At 44.4% G+C, this 22,316-nt stretch overlaps 1 protein-coding gene across 21 annotated transcripts in view; it reads left to right on the forward strand.

Annotated features, from left to right (window-relative positions):
* The window catches only part of Mitf (melanocyte inducing transcription factor), a 213,232-nt gene that overhangs the window by 26,671 nt on the left and 164,245 nt on the right, over positions 1 to 22,316 (forward strand).

The raw sequence follows: 22,316 nt of genomic DNA on the forward strand, positions 1-22,316 counted from the left end.
CGGATGGCAATTGTTTAGCAGACGTGGTCTAAGTCACAGTTAATAGGTTTAATGGTTCTGAGTGGTACCAAGTCACTCTCCATCAGGGTGCCATTTGTAACCAGAAAGGATTCTCCAAATGGAGTACAGCACACAAAGAGCTGGTTGAGAGGGGCTGTCACCAGCTCAGTCTTCACTGCAGAAATCAAGGACCCTGAAAGCAAGAATTAAAGGTGCAGTCAGTGCTAAAACATAGCTAACAACTCTTTTGCTATGTAAAACAACAGCCACACCAAGAACAACAAAGCAAACCATCCCATGTGAAGTTAGTGTCCTTTAAAAGTGGCCTGTCTTTAGAACTTATTGAGAGCAATTCTGTTCCTCTGGCAAAAGAATTAAATAACACGTGGCAGGGTACCTTGGTGGTTAGATGTGTGGAGAACTGGTTAGGTAGCCTGCTCTCTGCGTCAGCGGGGCTTCTGGGATGGCTGGGGAGCAGGCATGGAGAACTGTGCCATTTTCCAAGTTATGTGTGTTTGGTTAGGAAGCTGTACGCTAGAATGGAAATTAGCGAGGCATTTGGAGGTTCAGGTATTTTTTTTTTGTCAATTGGGATTGGCGTGTGTCTCAAGTCCAGGCAGGTTGTTTGTGGTGGATGTCTTGGCTGTGTCAGGTCCTGGTTTGATGAGATGGAGCCTGGATTCAAACCTTTATTGGCTTCTTAAACATGAAAGAACATACCTGCTTATGTAAGTTTGGGTCTGGCTGAATGTTATTATTTTTCCCCCTGGATGGCCAGGCCAAATATTAGGTAGTTTAAATATCTACTCTTGGTTCTTACTGCTTTATTTTTTTGGCCATGCTTAATATCTTCCTTCTAATATCTGTCATTAGGTTGTAATTGAAGCTTCATGTTTTCTATTTACACTGATGCATGGAAGTTGAACTATGCCAGCTATTCAGACTTAATGGCAAATGGTGGCTTGTGCCAGGAAGTTTTTGAAACCTGTTCTCTTTTTCAAGGATGTCCAGCTCAGTCCGGTCTAAGCAGTCCACCTCTCCTCCTTCCCCGTTCAGGCTGTGACTGCACAGGGAAGTTTCTATGTCTGTACCTGGAAGAACATCTCACTTGTGATAACAGTACCTCAGCTCGCTAGCTTCCTCTCCCAGTAGCTTGCTTGACAAGTCTCCTTGTCACTCCACTCCTTAGCTCACTGACTGTCATGCGGGGTTTCACTGACCGTCAGTTTAGGAGTAGCTGTATAATGATAATAGGTGACACCCATGCCACAAGCTGTGTCCCAAAGGCTGTCAGGCACTATCAGACAATTTATAGCACTTGAATTCTCTGGATTTGGGCCAAGTTTTAACTTTATCCATCAATCCGTGGAGCCAGCTGTTGGAGTCTTACATCGAGTCATTTATTTTGGTGTCAAGAATACAACAGGATACCAATGGTGGGATGTCTGAACCAATGAAGCTTTCCTCTGTGTGTGTGTATGTGTGTGTGTGTGTGTGTATGTGTTGGCATGTTAAAGTAAATACACATATAGAAACAAATTTTATATATATATATATGTAAGTGGTCATAAATATCTGGGAGAGAGGGGGCATGGGTAGGTTTACAGTGATTTATCATTTAAAACTGAGTGGACATGGAAAGACTTGATAAGAAAAAGGAAACTGAAGAAAGGCCTCAAGAAGATCAGAATGGTTCATGGAGGCATTGAGTGGGAAAAGTCCAGCAGACAGCAAGGGTAAGAATGTGGTCCCTGAACAGATGTGACTGATTCAGGAGGAACATTGTGACCATGAGACAGATAGTCTGAGCAGAGTGAAAAGGGTTGGGAGGGCAGAAGATGGGCAGCGATGGTTAGAGGAGAAATGTGATATGGCCAGAGGCTGACCCATAGCATCTGCTAAGTCTTAGCATTTTACTTACTGTAAATGGAAAGCTAATGTAAACAGGAAAGCCAGCAGGGCTGTTAGTATAGACAGTGGTCTGTTGTGCTAGGACACAGTGGTATAAGAATTTGGAGATCAGGGCCAACAAGATGGCTCACTGGGTAGTGGTACTTGCCACCACGTTTGTCCACCCTAGAGTGATCTACAGGACCAATGAAAAGTGAGCACCAACTCCCTCAGTTGTCCTCATATGCACACGTACACTGGGACAGGCTCCCTCACCCCCCCCCCCCCCCCCCCGCCAAGAATTTGGAGATCAGCTACGCTCTCCCAGTAGAGGCAATTGTATTCAGCATTCTGAGCTTTGACTTTTCCTTTCTTGCAACCCGGTGCTCATTTTTAACGACCTTCCAGCTATGCTGGATCAGCATCCTCATCCCAGTTTCAGGTTGCTGAATGTTTTACATACATGGCTGATTGCATTTTTACTTTAAGCATGCAGAGCTGGGCGCTAATGTGTAAATTGCACCTTCTTTTTAATTTTTGACAAATATTTCTATAAACATCTTATATCAAAAAACCTTGCAAATTATGAAGAAGCTTGCTTGCAGATGAAATTTGTGGGGAATCACAGATCTTAACCATTATCTTTAACTTAAGGGTGCTTTGTGGGACACAGAGGATAGATTTAAAGTTTTTTGTTTTACCCCGAGCACAGTAATAAAGAAGCAAAGGTTCTCAGGAGTTGAGTAGTAGTAGGAGATTGTCTGGGTTAAGACAGAACCCTATTCGTATCAGGAGAGAGGGAAAGAAGGGCTGGCCAGTTGGAGGCCTGTGAGGTCCTTATTATAGCTGATATTCAGGTACATCTTTCCCCTGGTGTTCATTAATTTGTTTGCAACATCCACTGAGCCACAGTGCCACACAGGGCAAGAGGTGCCAGGACCTGGCTGACTCCCTTCTGTAGCCCTGAGCAGTTTGGCTCCTCCCCAAGCTGGCATCATGCTGTTTAGCACACCAAGGGCCTGTAATTAACCCTCTCTAGAAGGAGTGTAGGGGCCACCTTTTATTACTCTAGAATATCCTTGGGGAATCTTGCTCCTCTCCCTTCTCTCAGAACATCTCTTCTGCTTTCTTTGTTGTTCTACTGTCCCTTCTACATGGTGCCCAGCTGGCATCATGGCTGATCAGTTCATTAGTGCCATGTGGAGAAGTCCTTCCTTCTCTTTGCCATGTCTTCAGGCCTCAGTGTGACCTGTTGGGGGTGGGGAGGCTGTGCAGTCCAGTCATGCCATAGAAGCCTACACTCAACCCATTCCTCCTCTTCTGTGAATCAACTGTTTTCTTGGGAAGCCTAGAATTTCTACAGTTTCTAGGTCAAGGGTTCTGGAACAGATTTCTAAGAGATACGAGAAATGCTCTCCCAGACCGGCCTTTTGGCTGGGTCCTGGTTGATACTGAGGAGTGAGGTGTGGATGAGAAGAGAGATCATGGCAACAGGGCTGCGACTCTCAAAAGGATGAGGCCGGGTCTCTGCCTGGGAGCTGCCCCTGTGGTAGTGCTTAGCAGGCACCTACTTCTGTTTGTCAGCACTGTCACAAGTGGGTGGGAAACCTAGGGCAGGGAAGTGAGGGGCCTTCTGAGCTAGTTGGAAGACACGCAGGAGTCCTTGCCTGCTACCACAAGGCTTCGTTTTATTTCCCCTTTAAACTTCAGGCCTTGACATTCCTCGTCCTGCCATCTCCAACACCTGCCCATCACTCTTCGGTTTACTTCCTGTATCACCCTCAGTGTAAAGGTTGCTTCTTCACTTCCTGGATCCGTCATCCGACTTGGGCTGCCATAATCCTCCTTGATGGATCCTGGAGTTTTTATTTCTCTCTATGTTCCTCTGTATATTCAGGGTCTGGTTTCTACCTCCACGAGGCCAGAACTCATAGCTATTGCATTCGCCACTGTATTTCCAGAGGTTAGACCAGGTGTGAGCACAGATAAGCTTTGTAGAAATCCTTGTGGGCTAAATCAATCATTCTAAAGACAGGGAATCAGGTGATGGAAAGGCAAACTTTATGTTTCTCTTACTTATTTACATGAAATGTCTGTGTCTAGCTAGCTTAGACTAACAACTGTTTCCAGTTTGGGATATTATCCAAGGATATGGGTGATGTGATTTCTGTCCCTTGTATGACTTAGCCTGTGGCTTTGAGGCATTTTTATTAAGATTGTCTCGGCACAAACCAGAACTTAGTGAATCATACAAATCAGCGTTCTTTTATTGGTGTGGGCTTGACATGCAAGGCTATGATTTATCAATTTATTTAACTATAGCTGTGTTTCTGCTCTTTACTTCTGTTTCCAAAAGTGATTTTTTAATGCTGTTTGGGTTGCCATTCTACTTAAACTAAAAAGGAGTAGAGAAAATACCGTTTGTCCTTAATGGGCTTTATAGAGGGCCCCTTTGGCTGGGGGCATGGTTTGTTTTGACTTGTTGATTGAAACATTTAAGAGGGTGGAGATAGAAAACTAAGTGGGTATTTCTCCAGAGTAGGAATAAAACAAACAAAAACAGGGATTTTGACGGTATAAAAAAATAACAGCAGTGGACTTCATTTCTGAAACTTAAGCCGTACATATTGATGGAAACAAGATGGCTTTCCCCTAGCTGAATTGGTGTGGCTGAGGCATAGAGGAAGCTTACATTATTTTACAGTGCATTGAGGTATACTGGATCCCAGAAGATCAGCTCAAAGGGATATACGAATAGTCAGAGCCTAAAGTATATAAACTGAATATGTTTAAAGAACTGGAAAATCTGATGTCTACTGTTTCCTAGACATTCATGCTTTGGGGAAAAAAAAAACCAAAAAAACAAAAAAACGAGGAAGCAAGGGGTCAGAGTGAAACCCAGGTGTTTGCTATTTTATATTTACTTGTGTGACATTTGTTAGCTGGGTGACCCTAGGTCACTCAGTTCACTTCTTTGAGCTGCAGAACTCTCATCCATAAAATGGAATGGAGATAAAAACACCAGCTGACTTCAGAGTTACGATGATGATTCCATGAGTTAACAACTGTGAACAGCACATCCCCTCTCGTTGCTACTATTCTGTGGGGGGATGGTACACTGGATAAGATAGTGGGCGGTTGAGTAATAGACTTTAGAGGGCCTCTGTGGCTTATTGGCTTGGCCACCTTTTGTTAACACTGCCTGTACCATGTAGAACAGTAAGAACATAGCTACATATGCTTTTCCTGCAGATCAATTGAGTTAGAAATTGTCAAGTGGCCACAGCAGCTCCTAGTTCATGCCACATGCTGTGCAAACATTTTCGTTATGACTGAGAGGCCAGAGCATGGCTCCATCACCACACTTTAGCCATGAAGAAGTGGCTTAGCATCTGTGAGTTTCCTTTTAGAATATGGGGTGATTGTGAAAAGCTGCGTGAGAAATCAGTGATACGAGGTGTGTGCTGGGTGTTTAGCCAAGGGTTTGAACATGGAATACTCTGTGTATTTACTCCTCTTCCCCTGTCATGAGAGAGCTGACAAAGAAAGGAGGAGGGTATTTGTGTTCTCAGTTTGTGGGGGTCCAGGTCATCATGGAAAGGAAGCTATGGAAGCAGGAGCCTGAGCATCTGTGGTGAGGAAGCAGAGGGAGATGGATGCTGGTGGTTCACTTGTTCCTGCTTTTATTCGTTCTGGGACCCCAGCATACAGGATAGTGCTGCCCACTTTCAGGGTGGGTCTTTGCTCCTCTGGTAAACCTCTCTGGAATTGCCCTTGCAGACAAGTCAGAGATTTATCTCTTAGATGACTGAATCCCATCAAGTTGACAATGAAGATTCAGTAAGTCATGAGTGGGTCTAAGACTTTTCTTATAATTGTTTCTATTGTTGCTATTTAGTTTCCAGTGTTTTCATTGCTACCACTACCATGTTATGTACAGCATTGCATTTCAAGGTAGAGCTCACCCAAGGTCAAAAGGTCAATGTCAGGTATAGAGCTATCTGTTCATGGAAAATGATATAGGAAACAGTGGGAAGTAAAATCCCCAAGAGGAGCGATACAAAGTGACCTTGTACTGCTCAAGTCAAGTCTGTATCTACTTCCTATGCTCACTGGGGCTCAACTCACAAGGACTAACTCTAATTTCCAATGTTAAATCCCATCTGTGGCTCATAACTGCGCTTCTTCGGAAGTGGGTAACCAGTAATCCCAGTCTTGTTAGAATTTTCCATTCTCGTCATCGCCACTACCATAACCATATCAGACCTTTACATTGTTTTACAATATGTCTTTAAGTTCAACTTCCCCCTTTATTTTTAGAAAGAAGGGGAGAGGGAGAGCAAATAGAATATAGAGTGATGAATTACGACTGAGAAATTTATAGTTTTGACTGTTGCAGTGGTGCTCAACTTGTGGGTCACAACCCCTTTGGGGGTCAAATGACTCTTTCACAGAGATCACCTAATACATATCTGCATGTAAGATATTTATATTACAGTTTATAACAGTAGCAAAACTATGAAGCAGTGATGGAAATAATTTTGTGGTTGGGGGTTACCACGGCATGGTGAACTTAAGGAGTTGCAGCATTAGGAAGGTTGAGAACCACTGGACTAGTGTTTGACTGGGAGCCTCCTCTGCTTTAGTGAAAGGTGGAAGACTTGCATCCAGCCATTGAGTGTGCAAAGGAATGCAAGAGTATGAAGCTCTGCTCACTGATCCTCTAGCTGCAAGGGCCAGTGAAGTTCCTAAATTATGTGATCTTGGGGGACAAGGACATCCACAAATACATAGGAGGGCTGGAGAGACAGCTCAGCGGTTAAGAGCACTGACTGCTCTTCCAGAGGACTAAGGTTCAATTCCCAGCACCACATGGTGCAGCTAACAACTGTCTGTGTAACTCTAGTGCCAGGGGATCCAATACCTTCTTCTGACTCCATGGGCAACAGGCACACATGTAATACACTTATATACATTTGGTCAAAACAAAAACCCATATACATCAAATAAAACAATCATATCCCCCTTTTATTTTAATGAGAGAACTTCCTTTAGGCATATGAAGATATCTTTAGAGACTGACATTGTTTGAAGACTAGAATTTGGAGGAAAGATAAAACAGGTTTATTGGGATTGGAGCCCTAAATTGGAGTACATTAAAGTTGTGGTAGGAGCAATGGGCTTTGTTCCAATGGTAAGAGGGAAACACAGGAAACCTTTAAGTAGGGAAGATGGAGTCCTTCATGTTTCTGAAAAGTCCCTGTGATAGTACCCAGGAGACCAATTGCAGATAGTAGTGACAGAACTAGTCAGGGGCAAGGCAGGCAGGGAACCCCCAGTGGCTGGGGAGATGGAGAACAGTAGGCGTAAGGGGCAGAGGTACCAGGGAGACAGGGTCACAGCTAGGATGATTGGCTGTATGTGCAATGGTAAGACAGGGGGGAAGAAAGGAGGCAGTTAGGTTTCTCACCTGGGCAAGTGGGTGGAACAATGGCACTGTTCATGGTGATGGGTGTTGGGAGAGGCTGGTTGAGGAGGGTGGACATTCTTTGAACATGGAGGTGATGGAACAGTTGTTACGGAGGCAGCCATAAGAGAAGACCTGCCTGGGGCAGATTTTGTATATTAATCTGGTTTTCATCTTTACCTGTGACATGTAATAACAAACTAACAACTGTGTATGCAAAAAAAGGAGCTCAGTTTTCTGTGTTCAAGAAGCCCAGGGCTCCATGATCACTGCAATTTGGTGGCTCTATCATAGCAGAACCAGCACTGATTTTTTTTTTCTTGGATTTTAGCTAATATTTGTCAACTGGTGATGGGAATGTGGCATCCCATCCGCCTTAAAAGGAGGAAAAATATAAGCGACAGCAGTAGCCTAGAAAACCAACTTTTCCAAAACCACCTTCAGAAGACAGATATGTTTGTCAGGGCTCCTACCTCCAAGGTCATCTTGGTATCTTGGGCAAACTCTGTTCTTTAGTAGTGTAGAGCAAGAGAAATGGGGCTGGTGCGTGCAATTAGTAGATTTTTGCCACAGCCAGGTTTTGGTCAAGAGATGGAGGGATGTGTGCAACTTTTGAGAATTTAGAAGAATTTAGTCATCCGGGTGAGCAGTTTCAGTGAACACATTTGTTCTCAACTCTGCTGTACATCCAAGTTACAGCTTTCCCTTCGTATGTAAGTGAAGAAGTTTGTATAAAGTTTGACTGGGCTTTCCTTAGAGCCCTTCAAACATATGCAACTCAGAACTGTCTTTACAAACATTAAATACAGCTTCTTCTCATTCTGATAATAATCTTGACCTACAAAAGACAACTCCTTTTCCTTAAATATATTCTCAAACCTTCCGTATTCTTCAACCTTTGGCAGACCTAAGTCAAGAGCAAATGTGGAAAATTCCACTGTGTGTTCACCAAGCTCTATGCAAGTCAAAGCAGGGGATGCATGATGGGAAATGTCACACCCTTGACTTTTGTCCCTATGAAGAATACAATTATTCTGTGCTTAAAAGTAGAGAAAGTACGTGTTTATTTGTTCTGGACGTAGTATTATTTAATATTATATCAGTATTATAAAATATTTGTTCTCTACTCCACTCTAATTCAAGACAGTCTCATCAGCTAATAGAGCCAGAATTCTGAAAGTGCCTATTTTAGGTAACTGTGGTTCTGAAGATAAATAATGTCCAGTTCCAGCAGAATAGCAGAAAGAGCGGAGGGTTAGAAAGATCCTACCATTTATACTGGGTGACCTTGGAGATGTTCTGCAACATCTCAGATCAGCTCGCTCGCTTTCCCGCACCTTGGCTGAGATAAAGATGGCTGTACAGTAGGCACACCAACGTCACTTCTGTATCCAGCAGCACCTTGGAGACAGGATGTGTGGGATACACTCAGAGTGTAAGTTAAATGAGGGCTGGTTAATGCATGCTGTGAGATGTTGTTGGGGAGGTGATGAAAACTGCCTGTTGTATGCTGGAGGGGAATTCCAGGGCAACTGGAGACACCCCCAGTATGCAGGCGCACAGTGGGTACAGTGTGTGAAGGCTTCAAGGATTTGTTTTCAATAAGGCTTTAATTAGGAAAAGCTTGACAGGATGTCTGTCTGAGTGAGTCAGGACCTTGTTCTCTTGGTGGTGAGGAAAAACTGAGGGCTTTAAGAAGGTTCATATAAATTTAATTTTGAAGAAAAATGGAATTCGTGAGTCTGAGATTGCAGACATTTAACAACTCCATAGATACTTTGGGATAACTAGATTTATGTGCAGTTGCAAGAAATTCTGGAGTGGGGTGTGGTGGCACATACTTTAAACTCCAGTACTCAGGAGGCAGAGACAGGCAGCTTTCTGTGAGTTCAAGGCTATACTGGTCTAAATAGCAAGTTCTAGGTCAGCAAAACCTGTGTCCTACTTAGGGTTATTGTTGCTATGATAAAATTCCATGACCAAAAGCAAGTTGAGGAGGAAAGGATTTATTTTGTCTACACTTCTATAATAGTCTGTTGTCTCTCAACCTTCCTAATGTTGTGACCCTTTAATACAGTTTCTTGTTTGACCACAAATCACCAGATCTACAACTATAAAATTATTTCATTGCTATGTCACTATGTCATAACTGTAATTATGCTACTGTTATTGTAATGTAAATATCTTATATGAAGGATATCTGATATTTGATCACTGTGGGGGTCATGACCCACAGGTTGAGAACCACTGTCATAGTCAGAAGGAAGTCAAGACAGGAATGCAAACAAGGCTGGAACCTGGAGATGAGAAGAGCTGATGCAGAGACCATGGAGGAGTGCTGCTAACAGGCTTGCATTCCACAGCCTGCTCAGCCTGCTTTCTTACAGACCCAGGACTACCATTCCAGGAATGGCACCGTCCACCGTCCACACTGGGCTGGGCTCTTTCCCATCAATCACTAATTAAGAAAATAACTCAGGGCAAGATCTTACGGAGACATTTTCTCAATTGAGGTTCTCTTCTTTTGGGTGACTCTAACTCATGTCAAGTTGACATAAAATGAACCAGCACACCCTGTCTCAAAAATAAAAATGTTGGGACACCCACATGCCCTCCCATGGTAACACTGAGTGTATCACAACCTGGAAACGAGCTGATGACTGTTGAGGGAAGTCTGTGCTCTGTCAGTGTCTGTGCTGATGGCTGTTCTGGGAGCGGAGCCTGGGATGGGATGGAAGCCATAGGATAGCATGGAGGCGGGGATATCCTTCTGAGGCTGCTGCAGTGGTCCAAGATGGGCAGAGAGAGGGGTGGTGGCAGTGTTCGTGGGAGCAGCCACATGACCTTCCAGAACCCTCCACATGCTGAAAGCAGCTGGTTGCCTGTCTCATTGAAGGTTTTCTAAGTTCACGTGGAAACTATCACGGTTTATGTGTGCATCAGCATCCCTAGACGGTGGTTGGTTACCGTATCCAGGTTAACGTAGCACAGGACTCTGGAGGCATGTCAGAGAATGGCGGCCCCTGCCATGTTCAGGGAATAACGTGAGTAGCTGTTCATGAAGGCCCAGACCTGGAAGGTTATCAGTCAGCTGTAATAATCTACAGAAGTGTTTATGGACCTGATTTTTTTTTAAAAAAGAACACACACGAGCCATTCTTAATTACTTCTTTGAGGCCTAGCCTGTAGCATCGACAGCTCTTAATGTTTTAACGTGTTAGTTAATCAGTAGATGCCAAGGCCAAATTACATTCACACCCACACACTTGACCCTTGAACTAGAATAATGGCGGCTGACTTTTATTGAGTGCTTATTATGCCAGGCACCCTGTGTGCATTATCTAGTTTTATCTCCACAACAGCTCCATTAGTGACTGTTATTCTTCCACCAAACATGTGAGAGCACTGAGGTTAACAGGGGCTGTGTACTCAGTGACAAACTATGACTTGAACCCAGGACTTCCTGATTTCTAAGTCTGAGCACACACCGTGAAGTTTTTGGGTATGTTGGCACATCAGAGTATTCACTGTGCAAAGTTTATTTTCTTGTAGGCCAGCCATTCCTTGTTTCTATGTCATTCCTCTATTAAGTTCTCTCAGCCTGCTTATATTTCTCTGACCTTTGACCCTTTGCCAAGGACCCGGGTCCTTTCATGTAGGCTTTGCTTCCTTTCCTTTATTGCCACCAGCCTGAGTGAATGAGGGGATATTTAATTGGAATTACTTAGAATGCTAAACTCTTAGGAAGATTCCATTCTCAGAGGATTTTTCAGGTTCTTAGGAGAACATGGACGTTAACTCATTGCCTCCACACAGAGCCAAACATCACCTGTCTGATACATGCTTTGGGGGAGAGGGAAGAGACTATGGGCCCTTCTTTCCTGAATAACAATGAGACTTTTCCTGACCCATTGGAGTGAAGTCCACTTAAATTCACGAGTGCCTTCCCAGGTGCAAGAAGAATGCTGGCTTGGAAGCAGAGACCCAGCTTCTCATGCATCGTAGGGAAAGTTCAGACACAGAAGGAAGCTGGGGTGTTTTTTTGTCTTTCTTACCTATCCTTCAGTATTTCCCACAGTGTGAAAGAAACAGTGTGCTGATAACCTTGTTACTATTGGCTGGTGGATTTTGTTAGGTGGGTAGAGAACAAAGTAAGGTTCTTTGTTTGGTCTCTTCAGTTGCTTAGTCAAAGATGAACACACACACACACACACACACACACACACAAGACGCATATATCTATATGTATGTACATATCCATATATACATGGGTAATGTGTATATATCCCAACATGCCTATAGGTATGTGTATATGTATTATATATAGATGTACATATACCCGTGTGCATGTGGATATGTGTCACTGTCCTTTATTAAATATGAAGTCCATTTTTACTGTTTTCAGTACCACAAAGAACGGCTGAGGTTCCATCCACTCTACTTGCCTAAGGAATACGAGACGCTTTGTTTTTACTTATAATTTATATAGTTAGTTTTTTGAGACAGGGTGGGTCTCTTGTAGCTTAGGCTAGACCCAAACTTGCCTGGTAGCTGAGGAAGGCCTTGAACTTCTGATCCTCCTGCCTTCAATTCCCAAAATGCCGAGATTGCAGGCCTGTACCCCCATGCCTGTAGGACTACAGGATGCTTTATTACCTTTAGTTACAGAGTTCCAATTTTAACTGACCCATGGAATTCATTTTGTAGATCCAAACGCAGTGTTGTCCAAAGTGTAGTTTGAGGGCCACGTATGTCAAAGCAGCCTGTGGTGTAGAGACTGTTCTGGGGTCCTGGGTGGAGACTCTAGCTCTCCTGACCTGAAGTCTGCAGGAAGCTGCCGTCTCCAGTTTTTCTGTGCCTCTTCTCCAGAGTTAGAGAGCATAGTTTGCTGCACCAGAGTGAGCATTCACATTTGTCTGCTTTTTCCCTTTCTCCCTCCTGGTTTTGCTCGGCTGCCTTCCTTCCTTCTCCCCTCCTTCTCACACACCAGAGAAAATGATGGCGAGGATTTATCCAGAGGCTTCTGTTTGTTGGAGTTGATGAAAGGCTTTTGTTAATTTACTAGAATCACATTTCAATTCCGTCCTTTCCTTTGTGGTCTGTACAAAAGGAGCCATTGGGCAGAAGTTTGTCTCCCCCACCGCCTTTCTCTTCCTCCTCTTTATTCACACCCACTCTTCTTCTTCTCAGATCTGTGGGAAGGAACAACGTGCTGTTTGTCTTTCAGGATGAACCCTGCCTTTCTTGGCTTGTGGGTATTGTCTCTAAGGCCTGGCAGCTTGCTAGTTCTCTCTGCTCTCAGTCAGAGAATTCACTGCAAACATTTCTCTGTCTACAGAGGGAACTTTCAGTCAGGGGCATCAGAGCTCTTTACGAAGTGTTTTGATTCTTTAGTGCCCCAGAGTCACAAAGTGAGACCCCAGAGTTTCTTTCTTTTTTTTTTTTGGTTCTTTTTTTTTTTTTTTTTTTTCCGGAGCTGGGGACCGAACCCAGGGCCTTGCAGGGCCTTGCGCTTCCTAGGCAAGTGCTCTACCACTGAGCTAAATCCCCAACCGCGACCCCAGAGTTTCTAATCCCCAGGTTCTGAGCTGAAAGTGTTCTGGAGAAGAAGTGTGGCACTAACTCAGAGACAGTCCTTGATTCAGGGGACTGCACTAGAAGCTGATCCCCATCTTTCTCCATGGGACTTACTAGTTTGATTCTTAGAGATGAGGGGCTCTAGGTGATTTGGGATTCTAAAGGCATGTGGATCCAGACCAGACTGCGGAGATAGTCTCTTTGTTTTCGGGAAGCCTGCTGTCTGTCTGGGCTGGGCTTGAAGGCTTCTTTACTAGCACAGAGCATGTGTCTTCCTGTCTTGCCTCTTCTGTGAGAGCTTCATGTTGGCTGAGAACCCTGGCTGTGGAGCTGCTAGTAGAGTATATTTCAGGTTGTTTAGCAGCGAAGGCCCGGAACATTCCTCAGGAGGGCTGACCAGGGCAGGCTGAGTGGAGCTGTGAGTCACAGCGTGCTGGGGCAGTCGTGTTCCTGGAATAATAACAGTGACAGCGGCAGTGGCAGCAGCCACAGAAGCCCTTATTGGCAGCAGCCAGCATTTATGGAAGCTTCCAGTGTGCCAGGCCCTGTGCTAACTGCCTCCCCTACATTATCTTATTTGAATCGGGACAGCTCCGTAGACCTGGAGCATCTTTTATGTCAGCCTTGTAGATGAGAATCTCTAAGTCATGTGACTATTAGGAAGAAGGACTGGGGCATGAACTCTGATCTCTAGGATGTTAGAATTCATGCATTTAGCAATAGTATCACATTCTGTTTACCAAAAAGGGTGTGGTAGGGACAGGCCAGCAAGATGGCTCAGTAGGATAGATATGCTTGCCACTAAGCCTGCTAATCTGAGTTCAGTCCCCAAAGACCCACATAGTGGATATAGAGAACTCATTCCCACAAGCTGCCCTCTGACCTCCACACATGTATGTGGCATGTATGCACACCCTCCTATAAATGTAATAAAAGTTATGTTAAAACAGAGATACTTTCTGCTATTGACTTTTTCTTTTTTTCTTAAATTACATCAAAAACAGTTTCTACTTTGTAATTTAAGCTCTAGTGACAGGAAAAACGTTCTCCCCCTACTCTTTATGAGTTAAGGGTTGTAAGTCATAGGGAAAATACATTATGGGAAACCCAGACTTGGGAACTAGACTAAACCTTTGGCTCGATACCATGTCCATCATGACACATGGTCAAAATGGAGACCATCTTTGTTAAGTGAGGCACCAAAGAGATGGCTAGTCAATAAAGTGCTTTCTGACCAAGCATAGAGACCTGAGTTTGACCCATGGTACCCATGTGAAAATGGTAGGCGTGGTGATGTGTATACCCCATAACAACATGGGGGAGGCAAAGATCCTTGCAGGCCCTGGTGACCTTCAAGATCCCCGTGAGAGACCAGTTTCAGTAAAGCAAGTGGACAGACCCTGGAAAACCGCACTCAAGATCGACTGCTACCTTCCTCATGCCTGTGAAACCTGACACTTCACACCAGAAAATGAATTCTGGTTGGGCAAGGGGGAAGAAAAGCGACAGGTCCTCTACTTTCATAAATGAGATAGAGTGTCGAAATACGGGTCAGCGTTCCACTCCATAGTGATTAGTACCATGGAGGTTTGATGAGAACTGAAGTTCTCTAATCACGCAAGTGTGGGAAGCTGAGACCAAGTGTGTACACACCATAGCACCCGGCCCTGTCTGAATGGCTCTTGCGTCTACTTGAAGTGTTTGTATTTACTAACTGGATGAAGTCAGTGTTGTCTCCATTCCCAAGGTTGCATGCCACTGTGGGTGAGCTGGGATGCTAACCAAGGCTGGGATGCTTTGGTTTGCTTTTGTTTTTCAAGATAAGGTTTTGTGTAGCCCTTGGCTGTCCTGGGACTCACTCTGTATAGACCAAGCTGGCTTCTAACTCAGATATTTGCCTGCTCTGCATCCCAAGTGCTGGGATTTAAGACGTGTACTACCACTGCCTAGCCAAAACTGGAATGTTAACCAAAGCTGGGAGGCTAACCAAGGCTGGGAGGCTAACCAAGGCTGGGAGGCTAACCAAGGCTGGGAGGCTAACCAAGGCTGGGAGGTTAACTAAGGCTGTGATGCTAACCATAGTTAACCATGGCATTGGTAGTCCAGAGTCTGGACTCCTTAGCCTACACACACACACACACACACACATACACACACACACACACACACACACACACACACACGCCCTTAACTTGTGTTGGTAGCTTCTCATCCAGCCTTCTATACAATTACAATGTAAAGTTCTGAAATGTCAATGACTAACAAATTTGGGTATCTTTGTGTCTCTGATTTGTATTTGAGTATTGACTCTCAGTGTTTTCCAAAGCGGGAAGAGACTTGATGGAGGAGATCAACTAGTGCACTCTGGGAAATGTGGATAAAAAGGACCGTCTTCTTCTGATGTTGCTCCTTACCAGACATAGGTTTAGAACATGAGTAATTTATTTTCCGAAAAGAAAACAATGGAATAAGGAGGCTCTAGGAACCTGGCTTTGTCAGCATTTGACCATTGTCTGCTGATCTTGGTCAGTGCTTTGTGAGCTGTTGACATTAAGGAGCATAAAGCTCTTTGTGCTCCTTATAAGAAATAAGTTTCTAAAGTCTAAGGTTTTTCTTGTGTCTCATAAAGTGTCTAGAACCCTTCCATAAGTGGTTATGTGTCAAAGTAGGACAGATGGAGATTTAGCTCACACAGGGACGGGGGAGAAACGCTTCTAGGTGCTCCCAGGAGCAAAGTCTTAAATTTCTAGTAAGAGATATTTCTACTACCACAAACTCACTTTGAATGATATTGTTTCTCACATGTATGATCTTATCCTTTTGAAATTCATAATTTGGGGGATAATGGACTCAAGGGCACACATCTGGTACCCCATCTGGAGAAGTATGTGTTATTTACAAGTTTCATTTTAGAGTGGAACTTTGTTCAAAAGCAATCCTGTTCTAAGGGGCATTGCTAGCCTGAAAGAGCACAGCAGGTGTGCTAGCTCACGTATGTGCTAGCTCACGTATGTGCTAGCTCACGTATGTGCTAGCTCACGTATGTGCTTACTCCATCCAGCCCTGGGACCTGATTTTCCACCCACTTTTTGCTGTTGACTTTGCTTCATGTCAAGATGTCTACTAAACACTTTTAGGACTGCTTATTTCTTCAGAGGACTAAAGGAGAGGGAGGGATAGAGAGAACATAGAGAGAGGGAGGGTGATGGAGGCACACACACACACACACACACACACAGACGCAGAGAGAGAGAGAGAGAGAGAGAGAGAGAGAGAGAGAGAGAGAGAGAGAGAGAGAGAGAGAGAGAAGACATATCAGAACAGCAAAGGGGAAGAATGCCAAAGTTCTTAGCAGTCGGATATGTTTTGTTCCCAGTTGTCAGCTGCTTTCTCTGGTGGAAGAAGAGACTTGCGCCTTGGAGTACAGGCCAGGCAGATCCTCTGGTGGAGTGAGCATCATCAAAAGAGGAGGATGTTAGAAGACAGCAGGGTGTTTGTAAAATCAGCAGACGTGTGTGTACAGTTCTACACAGTTAAGGTCAGGGAATGGGTCACCCGATAGGTTTCCCTCATGGCAGTAGTTATTTATGAGTTTGGTCTTTGATGAACAAAAGCCCAGATCAAGATTTGCAGGCTGACAGGTCTGACTGGCTGAAGCATTCTGTTCTCTTCATGTTTGCTTCGTGTAAAGTCGCCACAGTTTGATCTTTGAACTTGTACAGTACTATACTGGGTGTGCGTCTGACCAGTGGCTCTCCCCTCCACGTGCTTTCTGTGCCAGTGAATGCAAGCTTTCATGGAGGCTGCGTAAATTGCTCTAAGTAGCCTCCTTTTGTCTTTCTGAGCTCATGAATGCTTCTGCTACCTGGCATTGGCCTTCCTGACATTACATTTTATTCTTTCAAAATTGCATTACTGATAAAATTGAAGTCCTTACTACTGAAAGACACCAGTAATGGGATGGTGGCCCAAGTTCCCAGCTGCTGACTGTGCTCTAGGCAAGCACTGTACTCAGTGCTCCAGGTAAGTGCTGTGCTCAGTACTCTATATAAGTGCTGTGCTCAGTGCTCCAGGTAAGTGCTGTGCTCAGTGCCCTGGGCAAGCACTGTGCTTATTCCTCCATATAGGAGGAATCACATCACATCTGCCCTTTGAAGACTTGGAGAGTGGGGGATGCAATTGTTTCTATTTAGAAATGAGAAAGCTAATGTTAAACAAGGTGTACAGGCTGTATGCATAGAAACTGGGAGAGCCAAATCTTAAACACAACTTTTGTTATTAAAAAAATACTTGCTTATATATTAACAACAATGATATGTTTATGTGTATGATAAGGATGGGGTACACATAAGTCCCAACAATATGGAAGTCAGAGGATAACTCTGGGGTGCTAGTTCTTTCCTTCCACCCACATGGGGTTCAAGTGACCAAATTCAAGTCTTTAGGCTTGTGGCAAGCTCTTTTAAGCACTGAGCCCTGAATCAAACTTTGTTTGACTCTAGAATCTGCGCCCTTAACCTCAGTTCCCTCACCTTGCAAAGGCGAGACGCTCTGAGTGTCTTCGCCTAACTCTGAGTCAGGAAGAACTCTGTGCTCTGCTGGTGAATTCTGATGTCTTACCTCTTCATTCTAGTTATGTGGAGGATGGAAAGAGGACAGTTACCAGCTTGGACCTGGAGAAACCCTACCCTGAGATAGCATAACCTAAAACTTTATTTTACACAAGACACAAAACACATTTGAGAAATGAAGCACAAAGTCAGAGGCACACACACCTAAGCACATTATAGACCTCAGTTAATCAAAGTTGTGTGGAGCCGATGTAAAGACATAAGCGGACCAAAGACTCTGAAGTGAGAGGTCAGGAGTAAAGTGCTCCTTCACATCAGTGCCCAGAACACTCAGTAAAGAGAGGACCTCTTATTTAGTAAGCAGGGATGGGGAAATGGGTATTCACAAATGGAAAATCCTTACCTTACATCACACACAAGTTATAAGGCCCAGGATGGCAAGACATGAAGAAGATAAAAATTAAGAAGAGCCCCAAATGATGTTGGGGTTGCCAGTGACTTCCTGGAAAATGTATTCCTAAAGGACTCAGTTTACCAAAGGCAAAGGGACCACAGAAAATGACAGAAAAATTATACAAATTATGTACTCGATAAAGAGCTAAGATCAAGACTCTACAAAGAGCCATAGAGGCTGGGAAGACAGCTCACTAGACAGTGTTTGCTGGGTAAGCATGGTAGCCATCCGCAATAGCAGTTCCTTAGAAGCAGACACAGAGGGTCCTAGCATCAAGCTGGCTACTAAGCCTAGCAAAAGTAGTGAGCTCTAGGCTCCAGTGAGAGACCCTGCCTCACTCCAAGATGGAAACCAATTAAGGAAGCAATTAACACCAACCTCCGGGCTCCACAGATGTGTATATACATGAATGCATATCAACATGCATTCACATGTACAAAAAAAAAGGAGAAAAAACACACATAACACATACAACTTGACAACAATACAAGGGAACAAAATAATACTACCGAAATCAGACAAAGGGCTAGATCATCCAGACGTGCTCTAGAAACGGCCACAAGCCAGTAGAGCAATTGAATACCATTAGTCCTTAGAGAGATGCAAGTCAAAGCCATGGTGATATGCCGTCCTGTGTCTGTCAGGATAATGACCATGTTTGCAGAAAGGAGAAGGCCCTGGTGGGGCTTTGGAGAAGTTGGGACCCTGTGCACCGCTAATGGATCATTCGCTGGAGCCACTGCTATAGAAAACAGTATCAGGCTCCCTCAAAGACTAAAACTAGAGCTGCCACATGATCCAGCAACACCAGTTCTAGGCACAAATCCAAGCAAATGGAAGCTGGCAAGTCAGAGAGATTTGACACCCATTTTCCTGATCACAATAGCCAGCAGGCAGAAGCAAGCAACAGATGAGGAAACTATGTTATACCCATTGTGGGCTATTAGTCAGTCTTTAAAAAGATTGGAAAGCCTGATATGTACTTACGGTGTGGATGAATCTCGAGGCCATTAGGCTGGTGAAATAAGCCAGTCCTGAAAGGCAGACACGGTGTGATTCCATTTATTGTTCTGTCTACTGAAGTTGATGATGAGTGGATGCCATTTAATTTTGCAAGACGGAAAGGTTCTAGATCCACTATTGTATTGTGGATCTATTTAATGTTGGTGAGCTGTAGTCTTAAAATGGCCAAGAGTGGGGAAGGCCAGAGATGGCTCATTGGTTAAAAGTACTTGCTTTGAAAGCATGAGGATCTGAGTTCAAATCCACCTCACCACATAAAAAGTCCAACATGGCTATGTGTGCTTGTGACTTCAGTACCATGCTGGATAGGGATAGGAGCCAGCTTTCTGGCCTCTCTCTAGGCTTAGTGAGAAACCCGTCTCAAGAGAATAATGTGGAGGATTAGAGCAGGATGTCTTACTTTCTTTGGCCTTTGTATACTCATGAGTTTATGCACCTGTGTATACACTTGCGTATAGACTGTACACATCACACCCACACCCACACCCACACAGCAAAACAAAGCCAAACATGGCTATGATAGTAAATTTTCCTGTTGCCTGCTTTCTTTAAAATCTCACTTTTAGATAATTCTCTTTGTTTCCCGGTACTAACCTAAGTGTGTTAGTTAGAAATCGGGATATCTTTGGAGTTGTATACCCTGAACCCACATACTGGACATGGTTCACATGTGCCTTCCAGTCTGCTGAACATATGACTGTATGTAGCTTTAAAAGGGGGGGGGGTGGTAAGCAACTCAGCCCCGTTCTTCCAGGCTAGCTTCTTGTCTTAGAATCAATCCTCATGTGCTAGCCTCAGTAAGTTTTAAAATTAATTTTTTTTGTTGACCTACAAAATGAAGGGTCTTGTTATAACATTGGTATATTACTGTGCTTTCCTCATGCTTTGAGTGCCACCCTCCTCCTCCTCCATACCCCCGTTGTTCTTCTTGCTTCCACCCAAACGATACTCCTCCATCGGGGTTTTATGTCATATGCTTATGACACATACATGTTTGAGGAAGCAGCTGGTATTCTTTTATCCCTTCATTCTTGCCTTTTTGTTTCTTCTTGGCCTCAGTATCAAGCTCTTTCATTCCTAATGCCCCCGCTCCCCCGGTTGGTTGGTCCTCTCTCTGCAAGCTCTGCACTGGCCACTGTTTCGAGTGACCCTGTAGAGCCTCTCAAGTGTTCTGTCTTAGGTCTGACTATGTTGTGACCACAGGTCTCTATAGGAACACAACCCGACACTCCCTGTTCCCTTTGCCGTCTGGCAGGCAACAAATTCTGTCCTGTGAGTCACACTCTAAATGTAGACACTTTAACTTTTAGATGTGAATGTTTTTTGGTGGGTCTCAAGCCAGCAGGAATGAAGGGGAAAGGCTGTGATTGGCACCTGCCCTAGCAGTCCCAGGAGAGGACTGTGAAATCCACTTCCACAATAATCATTCAACTTTAGTGTGAAAGAAGGTTCCAGAGCCACGAAAGGGCTCCCCAAGCTGTTCATCTTCTCATAGGGTTGTGGGTGGAGTTCTTTGAGGTTGTAATTCAGGAAAGATAAATATATCATCCTAATTTCTTTCACTGGCACTGGATTAGTAGTATGCTGATATATCGTTATTTTGTAAGCAAGAAAAATATTCGTGCTTGTCAGCCTTTCATGTGCAAACCATCTAAACATATTTCTATACAGTAGAACACCCAGGGACCCAAGGGTGACCTCTTCAGGGAAAGCTGAGAATGGTTATGGAGCAAACTATAAAGTCTTGGCTAGGGAATGGGAAAAGGGTTTAGTACATCCTTCTCAAGCTGTGGGACATGACCCCTTTCACAGGGATCCTGTATCAGAAATTTGCATTATGATTTATAACAGTAGCAAAATTACAGTTGTGAAGTAGCAACAAAATAATTCTATGGTTGGGGTGATCACCACAAGAGAAATTGTATTAAAGTCTTGGGCATCTGAAGACTTGGTCCCTGGTTGGTGGCACTGTTGGGTGAGGTATGAAGCTGTAGCCTTGTTGGAAGAAGCGTGTTTCTTACTTCGAGAGCATAAGGCCTCGACCTACTCCCAGCTTGTTCTCTCTGCTTTGTGCTTGCTGTTTGAGATGTGAGCACTCTTAATCTTGCTCCACCCGCCATACTGGCCTGATGCCCCATCATTATAGACTCTAGCCCTCTGGAACCATAATCCCAAATAAATACTTCACTCCAAAAGTTGTCTTTGTCATGGTGCTTTATCACAGCAACAGTAAAGTAAGTAACGCGTGAGTCAGAACACTTGTTTTGCTGGCCTGAGGACCTGAGTTAAAATCCTCTGTACCAACCTAAATCCCTGACCCACAGTATAACCCGGTGCTAGGAGTGCAGATGGGAGGACCAGCATGGCTTGCTGGCTGCCAGTCTAGTTCCGTATTCAAAGGGAGACCCTTTCTCAAAGAAATAAGTCAGACCATGATAGAACAGAGCACTTGGCATCCTCCTTTGGCCTCCACATGTATGGGTATATAAGCATGTGCACCTCCACACACACACACACACACACACACACACACACACACACAGAGAGAGAGAGAGAGAGAGAGAGAGAGAGAGAGAGAGAGAGAGAAGTGTGCCTTGACTGTTTGAAAGTTCAAGGTGGCCCAAATTCTCAGCCCTTTAATCTTGTGAACCTTAGTGCTCTATTATCCTAAGGTAGGCTTCCTGTCTCCAGAGTATGTAGGAAACATAGCAACTGTGCATTAATCACAGCTCCACCTACCACAGCGTCTATGCATGTGTGCAACTGTGTGTGCATTATCAGACATGCTTGTGTGTTGCATGCTGAGTCTTCATTTGTGCCTTAGGACCTGGGAAGTATGGCCTAATGCTTTGAGCAACAGTCAGCAGACCTGGGGGAGGCCTTCATTTCGTGGGATCAGGGAACAGAGAGAACGTTCTGGAAATGAGCTTTGGCTAAGGAGGACCTTGTGTGCTGAGGGTTGATCTTCAAGAGGAGACAGATGTGGGCTGCGCAGAGTAGACTTTCCATTCAGAGCAGGCAGTGCTTCTGTGTTGGTGTGGCTGTCCTCGATCCCAGCACTGTTCAATGAGCAGTGGAAGGAAATGAACGGCAGCGAGGCCAAAGCAGGCCTGCCCAGCCGTGCTGTTTTGTTGCAGGGCCTGACCACGAGCTGCCGCGCCGGCCAGATGTTTGCAGCGCTGTTTCTGGTTTTATTTCCCTGCTTTCCGGCACTAACTTGACCAACAGCAGCACTGGCTGGTGAAAACAGGAACAACAGAATGCTTTCCTGCACAGCCTCATGCGCTGCCTTCTTCTCTTTCCTGTGACCTCTCTCCCTTTCCTAAGCCCGAGT

This window comes from Rattus norvegicus, chromosome 4 (assembly GCF_021556685.1).
Source record: "Rattus norvegicus strain SHRSP/BbbUtx chromosome 4, alternate assembly SHRSP_T2T, whole genome shotgun sequence".
NCBI lineage: Eukaryota > Metazoa > Chordata > Mammalia > Rodentia > Muridae > Rattus > Rattus norvegicus.